This window comes from Hemitrygon akajei, chromosome 15, assembly GCF_048418815.1.
Source record: "Hemitrygon akajei chromosome 15, sHemAka1.3, whole genome shotgun sequence".
In the NCBI taxonomy this organism is placed as follows: Eukaryota; Metazoa; Chordata; class Chondrichthyes; order Myliobatiformes; family Dasyatidae; genus Hemitrygon; species Hemitrygon akajei.
The window spans coordinates 19,362,458-19,376,274 of NC_133138.1; the positions used below are offsets into that span (position 1 = coordinate 19,362,458).

The 13,817-nt window shown below is 38.0% G+C and overlaps 1 protein-coding gene across 1 annotated transcript in view; it reads left to right on the forward strand.

Moving 5' to 3' along the window:
* The window catches only part of sgcd (sarcoglycan, delta (dystrophin-associated glycoprotein)), a 574,429-nt gene that overhangs the window by 471,052 nt on the left and 89,560 nt on the right, over positions 1–13,817 (forward strand).

Genomic DNA, 13,817 nt, shown 5'->3' on the forward strand with positions numbered 1-13,817 from the left:
AGCCCTCTGCGACATACCGTGCGTGTGCCACATTGCAGTGAGCTAATGTAGCCTTTTGTTGCTCGAATGAAGACACAGGAGAAAAGTACTGGTAAATATGTAATAGCCTCTTTATTCGACAAAACAAGATACAGCAGGCATCACATGGTGACCCCTTTGGGTGAGAAAGGTCTGCCTGGCCTACCTCTACACAACATTTTATGTGCTAAAGATCAAAGAAAATTCGGGACAATTCAAACAAATCCATATTTACGATCCATTCTTTAAGCTACACGTGACAGTTTCAAATGCTTGCATCTTCCCAGCACCACACCTAAAATAAATATTAATTACTGTTGTACCATGCCATGGGATGTTGATTGGATTCATGCATATGTAGACAATCCGTTACATGCCTGTTTCCTGGTCTGTCTAGCCTGCACTTAAAATGTAATCTTCAATGCATATTCGAATCTGAAGTTGGTTAAATTAGGCTACGTCCACACTACGCCGGATAAATCCGTAACCAAAGCTTTTTCTCTTTGTTTTTACCCTCCATCCACACTAAAACGGCATTTTCGTCCCCTGAAACTGGAGCTTTTCAGAAACGCTCTCCAGTGTGGGTATTTTTGAAAACACGGATTCGGCAGATCAGTGTGGACAGGGAAACTGGAAAAATTTAAAAACACTGTCAGACGGTAGTGCACCATTTCATTGTTTTCTTGAACGCAACCTAACAATTTCAGAACAGACAGCAATGAGACTGAAGCCAGAAGAGTTAGAAATGTACTCACCAAATACTTTGACCCATAACTTACTGAATAAATAAGTATACTCACTTTGCCCTGTTTCTGTCCTTGCTCATATGAAGGTGGTTTACCTATTTATGCAAGTACTTCTCTGACAATAGATGTGTAACAGCCTAATGTAACGTTGTATGGAAATACAAGATAATACTGATGCAGACACGTTTTACACATTTAACAAGGAGCTTTATTAATGCAACAGAGTTCGACAGTTTTTCAATGTTCGTTGTCAGCCGGGTCAATCTGTCCGTGAACTCCCTGTCGGTTGCCTCCATACACTCCAGTATTTGTTTTTTTTTACTTTTAAGCTCTCCTGCGCGAGACCCAACAGCTGTCCGCCGTTTTAAGTTTTTCTAGTCTGTAACTACACAAACATGCACTTCTGCAGCGAGATTCGACACCAAACATGTCGCTTGTTTTCTGTAGATTTGTCCTGCGCATGCGCAGTAGGAGGAGATTCACCAAAATCTCCGTTTCAATGTGGATAGAGATATTTTTTAAAACGCATAGTGTGGACGCCTATCATTTTCACACGAAACCGGTGTTTTCAAAATTATCTAGTGTGGATGTAGCCTTAGTTGCTATAGGTGCTAACCCCAAAAATTGCTCTAACACAGCCAATGAAAGTCAGGTTGTTGCAGTTTTCAGCATCCTAATGCAGTGTCATCAAGCTGCAGTACAGTAAACATGATTGGCAATCAAGGCCTTTCTGCTTGAAAACACTTTGTTATATCCATATGCATTTTCCCTATCTCGGTAGGAGTTCCTGTAAACTAACTACGGTCCGAGAGTAACTACCCTTTTTCCAAATACCTCAAACGATAGAGAGGAGTAACTACAGATGAAAGACTGAAGTATTTCAGTTATAAATGTAAATGTGGTAATTTAAATTGAAAAGCAAAACTAGAAATTTAAATTGGGACCCAATTTACATGACTGGCCTGAATTAATTATCGTCTGCCATCCAACATCCCTTATAGAGGGTACTTGGTGTGAAAGTTTTGTGCTGTGTTATGTGAGATTGATTTCGGTTCTGTAGATGATTGTGAAATAAGGGCAAAATGGTTTTGTGTAATAAATGCAGTTATTTGCTGGAAGTGCAGCAGCCAATAAAGAGGTTGATGTTACTAACATCTAACTTGAGCAGCTTTAACTTTGCCATTTGGTAATGTGAGATAATAGATTTCCCACCTGTTATACAACTCACATGATTTTCTTTTCCAATGGATTTTCATTTCTCTCATGGGCAGACTAATGTTGAGGATGAATATTTGCTGTATAGTGTACACAGATTGAAACTGAAAAGTCTCCTGGGCCATATAATCTTGGAAATAAGACGCAATGGAGTAAGTTTGCAGCATGCAGGGCACGATACTGAAAGATTAATTGCCTACTTGAGAGGTTAAGCAGGGTTGGAATACAGTGTAGCAAAAGCTAAAAGTGTTTTGCTGCCAAATCGGAACATCCTGCCTCCCCTCTCAAATAAATGTATTATTTGGAATAATTCGCAAGAGGAATTGGGGCTTCTCACCAGTACCTTGGTCATTTATCGTTGCTGTTTGTGGGGCTTTGCTGCATAGTAATTGGCTGCTACATGTCTATATTAAAAACTATAAAAATATCACAAGATGTAGTGGAATCTAAAATATTCTGCAGCCATGAAAATCAGCACATATATTATATTTTTATATATATTGCATTGATCTTTTGAATAGTTTCATTAAAAGATTTGCTAATATTTTGATAAGCTGAATTCTGGATAAGATAAATTATTTGTTTATTCTCCATAGGTTTTTCATATTTAATGTTATCTGTTTGCAAACTTAAGATGTGGTGTTCCTTCCAAAAAAAAATCTAGATTCACATAAATTTTGAACATATGCTCAAATTTACATAAAAACCCGTAGTTATTTATTTGTGATGAATAGTAATAGTTTAAAGCAATGTAAAGGAGATATATCATTGCTTCATTTTATGTTTTTATTTCAGATTCAGTTGCCAAATTAGTTAATTGTCATGCGATGCAGGACTGCCTTACTCCTTGAAACTCTTTGTCCGCCCTTTCACGTTTCAGTTGATTATTGAAAAGTGAGTTGCAAACTCATGCATTCAAGCCGGATTCTGCTCAATCCACACTCATGAATAATGGAATTGGGTCCTGGACTAATTTTGATCATTGTTGTCTCTTAAAGAATCTGATCCTGTGCAGAGCAAGTGGATTGATTTCTTTGTTTTCCTCTGGTGTGCTAACTAGCTCAATGCATTCTGCTTCCCTGGTGGTCTGGGTTGGGTTTATGTGATCAACTTCCCTGGAGCTTCACTCCATAAAATATTTTAAGATCATATATAGTTGCATTCCTTCTACTGGCAGACCACCTCACAACTTAATATGTCATTGTTAGAACAGTTTTTTTTTTACACACACCCTTTTCTCCTCCTGTCTTGGTGAAGCAGTAAGGAATGATTTTCAACATAAAATTTGCCAAGTTGTTATCATTTTCTAGAAAATAAGCAGGGGAAAAGAATGATCTTTTGTTTAGCAAGAACTTACTGTGTTACATTAGCCCCTAGTAGACATTCCCAATTTTTCCTTTCAATCTATTCAAAAAGGAACAGGCATAAACTTCTTTCCAGAATGGCATCAAATGTTACTAGCTGTGCAATGTCCTTCTAAAGGGGAGAAACTATAGATGACTTGTGGTGCATCTCCTGCATTACAAAACTATTCTTTTATGTATTTTATGGGATGGTACTCTGCCTTTCAGACAGGTGAGAACAGTAGGTCATTCTCTGTGGAAAAAATGAAAAGAACTGACCAGCAATTGAAAGGTCTTTTTTCTTTCTAGGGTCTCTTTCCATTAGCATTTTCATGTGTTTTTGTTTCAGATTTCTACCATCTACATCCCCCAGCCACTTGTTCTATAATAACTTAATATTTGCCCTCAACACACACAATATGCTGGTGGAACACAGCAGGCCAGGCAGCATCTATAAGGAGAAGCGCTGTCGACGTTTCGGGCCGAGACCCTTCGTCAGGACTAACTGAAAGGAAAGATACTAAGAGATTTGAAAGTAGTGGGGGGAGAGGGAAATGCGGGAATTTTTAAAAAAATATTTAATAATATTAATATTTGCCTTGTTGCCTTTTCCCATGTGGAGTCTGAAATTGATGCAACTTAGTGTCTTTCTGCACAGATCCTTCCTGACTTTCTAGGCTTTCACAGCATTCTCATTTATTTTAGATTTCTGACAACTGCTATGTGGGCAATTTCAAGCCACAAACCGATGTTTTTCCCTCCCCTGTCCTTCACTTATTTTCCCCTCCCATCAGTGGCCATTAACAAACATTCACCACCTTTTTTTAGTCCATAACTATCTGTGTCAACAGTCTCTCCTTTGTCGTCATCCTAATATGGACATCCATTGTGTTTTCCCTAGTCCTCGTCCTTCTCTGCAAATTTAACTCTGCCTGTTTCTATCTATCCATATATATATTTTTTTCCCCTCATTTCAAAAATGGTCATTGACCTCAAGCATTAAAATAGTTTGTCTCCACAGATTTTGACTGTCCTATGGAGCATTTGCAGACTTTGCTCTTTTTAATTCAGATATCCAGCATCAGCACTTTTTTTGCTTTCCAGATTACTATTCAAGATGGGTTTCACACAGAAATGACCTCACATCCTATGTCACTATTGTGACCATACATAACTGTGTCCATAATTATAAATAAATATACCAATTTTCCAGTGTCTTTAATCTGGCCATATGTTGACCGACCATCTTTCCATTCTTTGAATGCGCATACCATATTTGTAAGTCTTGAAAATCTCTTGCAAAGTGCTTGTAAGGGAACAAAGTGCCTGTTTATAGTTTATGATGCCAAAGACACATCAACGTCTTCTATGCCTCTGGGCCTAACACGGTATTGTCTTCCTCTTTTTTTACACATGGCCACAATACTATATTATTTATCTTTTATCAAAGACCTAACCTAGCAATGTGGAGCAAATGGCCCTGACTGTATTTATCCTCATCCATGTATCCATTGCCTGCTCTTCTCACTGTTGTATCCAGTGAACATTGTTTTCTACCGACTTGAATCATTTTAACTCTTCCCTGCCCCATTGTTATTTTCCTGTACCACTCAGATCTGCTCGCTTTCACACATGCTGAACAATCTCCCTTTCGATTCTTTTTGCCATTAGACTAGACGAAGTGGTAATTAGCCAGTTAACTGGCTTTGGATGTGGGAATAAATGGGACCAGTAAGAGGAAACTCTTAGGGAAAACATGCAAAATCCAACACAGGCAGCACTCAAGGTCAGAACCAATGTATCAAAAGTCATTCCACATGGTGCATTCATTTCTTAAAGATACATTCACACTGATATACAATACATCTTACATGTTTACCTTGGTATATGTGGGTGCAGAAATACAGGAAATGCTACTGCCTCCATCTCCCTCCCATGAATGTACTTCTCAGTTAACAAAACCCAAGGGCACATGAAGCAAAAATTAAATATTAATAATAAATAATAAAAAGTATTTTATTAGTAGTACCTTAAATGTATATTTCTTAGTTGTAAAAAGAATCCCATTATCAGTGACATGGTTCAAATAGTCCAAAGATCCAATAAGAATAGCAAGGAAAGGAACATCTGAGAACTAAAGTCATTGATCTTGATGTTGTTTGACTGGTCTTATCAAACAAAGGCACTTCAGTTAATAGAATAACTGTTATAAATCAGTTCATGAGCAGGAGAAAATCCATCACAGTATTGGCTGGTGTATGCACGAATCTTGCTTTGAATTGAAGTTGCAGCTACCGAAAGCATAAGCCAATAGCAAAAATGCAAAAAAAAGAGCATATTGTGTTGAATATATCACCTATTTAATCTTTATTACTCGTAAAATATAAATCTTAGCTGACATATTTCACTTTGTGTTGAGCTATACTGGATTTGAATTAGGTTGCTGCTTACTCCTAATGTATGTAATTTTGTTTTTGAAACCTAAAGATTGCTTTTGAATTACAGGAGTAATATACATGTGAGGCAGCTGAATAAAAGAAAACAACTCATATGGTAGTGAATTATCTCTAATTAGTACAGGTTGAGCACCCCTTTTCCAAAAGGCTCGAGACTAGAAATAGTTCAGATTTCAATATTTTTGGATTTTGTTATATATAATAAGAAAGTCTGGAATTGCTATCATCTCTGACTCTAAATTTATGTACTACAAGTAAGCAGTCTTTGTCTTTCACTTGTTCATCACACCTATGTACTTAACAGTAAAAATTATGACATACCATTAATATAATGTGTGCAGGGTGAAAAAAGCAACATCGCAGTATCGGGAGAATACCAGAGTCAGCTGTTGAACAACAACAAATAACGGCAGTCTCTCAGGCTCCACCTACAATGTCGTGATTTGATTAAAAGTTTACACTATATAGCATTTGTATTTTACTTTTAGGTTTTATGTAAGGTATAAAAACAATCAGCATAGTAGACTTGTTCTGGTGTTTGATTTTCAACAGTGACGATTGTAGCAATGAATTTATCATTTCATTTATCTGCTGCTTCATGATCAATAGATGCTTTATCTTTAAAAATTTTTAAGTCTTTAAAAATTTAATGCTATGTCTTTTCTTAAATTTCTGCAACCAGCCTGCTGAATATTCACAGTTACCTTCAATTTTCAGTTCGTTGTGACAGATCTTTGCTTGTTTCATGATCAGCCTACCATTAAGTGGCATATGTTCACTCCGACGCTGATGAATTCACTCTTTCAATACACGATCAAGATCTTCATTTTTTTCCTTTATGCAGTGTTTTTCCTATTTTTCATTAATTTCTGTTCATTACATGTGATGTCACTTCTCAGAACTGTCTGCGATGCACAGAGATTTGTGCATCATCTGGAAACCTTCCCAGTGCCTTGTGAAATTTTCCTTTCGTGATGTCATGTCAGCACTCAAAAGCTTTCAGATATCAGAGGTTTTGGAATTCTGGAATTTCAGATAAGGGATATTCGACCTGTATATGTTGAACCGGGATTAAAATAGAGTCACATATTATTTATGCAGAGCGGAGAGAACTTTACTCCATATTTTATCCATTTTCAATTTAATCTTGTTGACACAGAAGAAGGAATTGTTCCATTTTTCTACTCCTTCAGATGTCTAGATTCTTCACTGAGTGGAAAACGAAGCTGCCGTTAAAATCATGGAAGTAAAATATGATTCATTACTTGTGTAAAACTTTTGTGGATACTCTTAGAAATTTATGAAAATTAAATTAGGCAACTAAGGGACCAGCTGTCACCACATAACCACTACCATCTTCTAAATTAATCTTGACTTTTAAACAATATAATATATTGCAGACAACTGCAAGGGCCATCTGCTGTCTCTGGCAAGATGGGAAAACCCTTTGGAGACAATTGTTGAAAATGTGACATTGTTTGTGGCGCCTCACGTTTTCTTGATGTGACTGACAGACAGATTTTTGTGTGTAATATCTTTCAGCTATGTGTAAGTAGTTTATAGATGGCTTCAGTATGAGGGATCCACTCTGCTGTACCAATCGGCTGTAATATTATAGTTACTTTGGGAAATTAAATAGCAGATGCTTTTTTTAAACAAAAAAATAACAGAAGATACACATTTGTGCACATTATTGAAACAGTTTATTTTTTGGATATCAGGGAAATTGAACAATATGGAGATATTACAGGAGACTGTCACTGAGATTAAATATCAGGCATAATTGAATTGAACAGCAAAACATGCAGGGCTGTGCAGGCTTCTATTTCTGATATCCTCAAGTTCATTTCTCAGTACTTGTGTTGATTCATTATCAGCAATTAAGATGAGTAAGATGATAATAATGTAATTTATATACAGGGAATATCAGTATTTAATTCTATGCTACTGACACATGCCTCTATAAATAGCAGCAACTCTAAGGCTTCTATATAAATTCAAAACTCCCTACATTGGCATCAGCTGTCCATGATATTTGTCCTGTTTGACCTATGAAAGTTGGTTGCTCATAGAGTCTCATAGTTGCAGAGATTCCCCGTTAGCTATTTTCTTGAACAGTCTGTACCAGGATAGACTAGCTCAGGAACACAGCTTACGATAAAGGGGTCTGCAGTGGTACACTGGTAAGAAAGTTATCAATGCAAAGTCAAAATCATAGAGTCATAGAGCACCTCAGTGCAGAAACATGCCCTGTTTCTGCCTAGTGCAATCTACCTGCATCTGGACCCTTTCCTTCCATACCCCTCCCATCTGTGTACCTATCCAAACCTCGCTTAAATGTTACAGTTAAATCTACAACTAACACTTCCGTCTTTATACCCCTCATAATTTTGTACACCTCTATAATGAATAATAAAATCAGAAAGTACAACAGCAAGGAGCTTCCTTAAAATATTAGTTTGACTATGACTAGAGCGTTGTTCACTATCTCAGATGTAGGCCTTCGGAAGAGATATGAAAGCCTTAAAGGGGATGCTGAAAAGAATTACAGGGATGAAGGACTTCAGTTACTTTGATAAACTGCAAACATTTAACAGTCATTTGAATCGATCTGGATGGCTTTGTAGGTGGACTTGGTTTCGCAGGCTGGTTTGCTCTGTTTCTCTCAGAAACTTCTCATGCGACAAACTACAGGAGGCAAGAGTATTTCAGGATGGAAGCAAGCTCGGACTTACTGTAAATTCTTGGCAGATGTGAAAGGTATTTGTGTATTATGAGTGGAACATTTGATGGATGCCAGATGGAAGTGAGCACATGGAAGTAATTTTGCTTCTTTCTTATTACTTTGTTTTTTTCTTTGAGGTGAATATGCTAGAGGGTCTGGAAATAAAAGTAGTCAACTACAACCCCAACCATTTGACATTTGTTTGGATATGGCAGGCAAAACCTTAGACTTAAGTAAATTTCATTTCAACTGAGGTAGAGAAAAAGGTCAATTAATGCAATTGACCCAATATTTACCCAACGTTTCTACAGTTGTATGTGAATTTTAAAACTTTTGATGATCAGCCAGTATTACAATTCTGTTGAGACAACTAACATGAAACACACACATAGTTAAAATAACATTATATGGGGATTAATAGATGTTCTGTTTTTACTTCTGTAAGTACTGGTGTAATGTTTCAGTTGGCATGATATAGCGATGAGAATTCTTTGCTGTGAAGAAAATCTACTTCACACTTGCACAAAATCTAGAATATTCAGAATGCCTGTATTGACTTCAAGATAAAGCTGTCTTCTGCATGGGGCCTCCCTCTGTCCCATTCTAGCTGGATCCTGGCACTGAACGTTGGCTGCCTCTACACCATATTTGCAATTATGGCATGAAGCAAAACTGATTTGATGTAATTGTACCATGGAGACATTACTTAGGCAGGGAATGTATCTGGCAATGCATTAAAGTAAGAAACCAATCTGTTCTAGATGGAGGGAAGCATGAAGCAAGCCCAGAGAATGACTGAATTCCTTTAAAGTTGTTCTGAAACTTTAGTAAAAGTATTTTTTTTCTTAACCTTATCGAGGCATAGAAAGATGTGTAATATCATGAGGGATTTAGATAGCATGAAACATAGAAACATAGAAAATAGGCGCAGGAGTAGGCCATTCGGCCCTTCGAGCCTGCACCGCCATTCAGTATGATCATGGCTGATCATCCAACTCAGAACCCTGTACCTGCTTTCTCTCCATACCCCCTGATCCCTTTAGCCACAAGGACCATATCTAACTTCCTCTTAAATATAGCCAATGAACCGGCCTCAACTGTTTCCTGTGGCAGAGAATTCCACAGATTCACCACTCTCTGTGTGAAGAAGTTTTTCCTCATCTCGGTCCTAAAAGGCTTCCCCTTTATCCTTAAACTGTGACCCCTCGTTCTGGACTTCCCCAACATCGGAAACAATCTTCCTGCATCTAGCCTGTCCAATCCCTTTAGAATTTTATACATTTCAATAAGATCCCCCCTCAATCTTCTAAATTCCAGTGAGTATAAGCCTAGTCAATCCAGTTTATCTTCATATGAAAGTCCTGCCATCCCAGGGATGAACGCACACTGTCTTTTCTCCAAAGAAGAGGAACCAGAAAGTAGAGATCATATATTTAAGAGAGAGGAAAAACTTAAAAGGTGTTCAAGAGATAACTTCTTCATACAGAGTGGGATGCATATATGGAATGAGCAGCCAGGGGAGGTGTTTGAGGTAGGTGTAAGTTACTTAAGTTACTATATGACATAGTTACTAATAAAATAGTGTTTGTTAACAGCAAAACCAGACTGCAGATGTGTCCTATTGCTGCTGATACTTTTACAGGGTTGTGTGTGCTTAACGCCAAGTATCACAGTGACCTCATAATTACAGTTCATAATTTTTACTAGACAATCTCTCAAATCGCTAACCATGGATTATCCCTAATCTCCTCAACCTCCCCCCATAGCTTTGAACTTCGGTACACTTAGACATCTCTCCTCATGGTTATCCGGACTTGGCCTGCAGGCCTACTTGGATTTACAACATTTCCTTCATTTGCTGTGCTGCTGAGGATCATTCTCTGTAGAACTCCCCAATATCAGTGCCTCTTCCACTGGCTGCTGTGAAATGTCCGCAGTTCCTAGGCATATATTCCTAATTTTAGGTTCGACGTTTAAAAATAATGGTTGTCAGTCTGTTACAGACCTGGAAGTATGAAGTTTTGTTGAAATAAGCTCTTTGAAGCTACTAGGATTAGACAACCATTCTACTCAATCTCTCTTCAAGAAGCAATCTTTCAAAGTACAATGAAATAAAATTACAGAGAGGATAGGGGATGGAGGGATTGGGCAAAGGAAATATTTTTGCTGTGGAGAGGCCAGGGCTATCGAGTTGATGTGAATACTTACAGAGCTGCCTGGTCAATAAGTAGTTCAGGAAAGTTTGAGAGAAAGAGAAAACAAACATGGAGGTAATAACCTTGTTGAGGGAACCCAAAACTAGAAAAGAATTGTTAGTTTTATTCATCCCTCATTTTGCCCCACTGTGTTGTAAAGGCTCCTTTTATCCTTTACTCTCCTACGCTCTCCGCAATTTAACCAGTTTTCTCACTTTCCTGGTGCTGGTGAAAGGTCATTGACTTGAAACATTAATTTTGTTGCTTATTTCACAGATGTCCTCTGACCAGCTGAGTGCTTCCAGCAATGCTGTTTTTAATTCACATTTAAAATATTTGCACTTGTTTTGTTTCAAAACAATGTGAGGTGATCCACTTTTCTGTATTTTTTAAAATAAGAAAATAGGAAATGTCGGTGTTGACAGGGATTTAGATGTCTGCACGCAAGTTACTGAACGCTGATATGTTCATGCAACAAGCAATAGCAAAGGCAAGTAATATGTTAGCCTGTATTAAGAAAGGATTTGAGCACAAGATTATAGATATGATGCTGCATTTATGTGATGAGACCATATTTAGAGTATTACCTGTACATACAATTTTGATTTTCTTGCTTAAGTATCTTCATAGCAGGAAAGTGACGAAGATTCATTAGGCTTTGCTGTTTATGGAGATATTATGTAGACTAGGCCTTTAGTCTCTAGAATTTAGGAGAATGAGTGGTGATGTTACTGGGTCTTAAAAAAATATAATTCTTTGAAGACTCGACAGATTGATGTAAAATGTACAGTTCTGTGGGTTAGGAGTCTGCAGCAGCAGTCGCAGTCACTGGAAAAGAAGGCGGCTATTTCAGAGTGAGAGGAAGAGAAATGGTCTCCCTCAGAGGGTCAGCAACTTTTGGAATCTACTATCCTGGTAGCCTGTGGAATCTCAGTCTTTGTTCATACAAAACTGAGATTGAGAGATGTTCAATATTAAGGAGAATCAAGAAATATGGGGATGATGCAGGAGAATGGTGCTGAAGTAGATCACCAACCATCATCTTGGCAAATACTAGGCTAAGCTCTCAGAGCTGACTGGCGTGTCCCTATTTCTTATGTTCCTATGTTTCTGAACTGATTCTTACTAATCTATACCATTTCAAATAAGTCACAGTCCAGAGCATTTTATTAACTAAATTCTTAAGGAAAGGGTTATGCTCCTTCAGAAATGTAACTGTACGTGCAAGATTTGTGTTTCTGTTTTATCTGAAAAAGGCGATAGGATTCTCAATAATATGTGTATCTTCATGGTTTTATGCCATGTAGTGCTATAACCATGTACACTACACCTTGCATTGTGACTGTTACATCTTCAGCTCAACCCTATCGTTATAAATGTGAGTTCAGTACATAAACAATACAGACTGAGATTGCTCAAAGCAAACAGGCAGTGATTTATAGATATCAAGCAGCTGTACATCTAAAGGAAATCAAGGAATCCCAGTAAAACTGCCCCAACTCAGATCTGCTTAGAGCAATATTATGGGTTGAACGCATTGGCCTATCACTTAAATAAGGTGAGAGTTAATATCGATATTACCACGCTAGAGATATGAAGCATTCCATGTTTGGGAGGAAGAGTCAGATGAAGGTAGCATGCTGTAACATTGCCCAGAGAGTGAATTGGTATTCTATACCAGGTGAATGAGAACAGAATGAAGAAATAGGAAGCAGAATGACACAATTCCTGCTGTGAGATACAGACAACCAAAGAGTAAGGGAAGGATAGAGATAGTCAGACATTTCAGAAAAACATGGAACCTCAATAGAAGAGTAATATTGAAGTAACTTAGCTGTCCTAAGAACTGGAAGTCATCAATATGAACTCTGAGAGTTCATTTGATAGTGAGCATTACCAAAGGTGAGAGTGCATGGGTTTGGAAGAATCTTATTACTTAGAATCATAGAGAAGTACAGCACAAAAGCAGGCCCTTCAGTCCTTCTAGTCCATGCCAATACAGGTAGCCCCTGTTTTTCAAACGTTCGCTTTATGACAGCTCGCTGTTACTTAAGACCTACATTAGTACCTGTTTTTGCTAACCAAAGAGGATTTTCGCTTTTACAAAAAAAAAGACGCCTGCTTTATATGTGTGTTTACCCCGAGAAAGACCACCATGACCGTGAAGCCTTGTGCGCATGCGTGTATGTGCATGTGTATACGTGAGTACACATGTACTTATGTATGCGTATACGTGCGTAGGCCTGTACGTGCCGATTTTTTTTCCTCCAAATCGATTTTGGCTCTGTCTTCCCAATTTTGATAAGTGAAACTACACCATACATACAATATTTTTACTTTATATAGGCTGTATATTTATCATATCATTCCTGTTTTTACTATATGTTAGTGTTATTTTAGGTTTTATGTGTTATTTGGTAGGTTATTTTCTGGTTCTGGGAACGCTCAAAAATTTTTCCCATATAAATTAATGGTAATTGCTTCTTTGCTTTACGACATTTCAGCTTACAAACAGTTTCATAGGAACACTCTACCTTCAGATAGCAGGGGAAACCTGTACCATAGATTCATATCGGTTTGGAGTTGGAAGCAGAGGGGGCAAAGTGTTTGCTTTACTGGGAAGGGTTGACAAGCAATGGTGTCATTTGACTACCTTGAGCCTGGGCCTTTCATATTCTTTATTAGTAACTTGCATACAAGTCAAGCTGCTGAATATGGAGATTTGAAAATGATATAGAGAAGGCACAGTAGGTTTTGGAGCTGGAGTATGAGGGTAGATATTAACATGGAGTAAATTTGGAAGAGGGGAAAGCTACAATGAATGAGCTGTCACGAGGAAATCTGCAGATGCTGAAAATTCAAACAACACACACAAAATGCTGGTGGAACACAGCAGGCCAGGCAGCATCTATAGGGAGTAGCACTGTCGACGTTTCGGGCCGAGACCGTCCGTCAGGACTAACTGAAAGGAGAGATACTAAGAGATTTGAAAGTAGTGGGGGGAGGGGGAAATGCGAAATGATAGGAGAAGACCGGAGGGGGTGGGATGAAGCTAAGAGCTGGAAAGGTGATTGGAGAAAGTGATACAGAGCTGGAGAAGGGAAAGGATCAAGGGATGG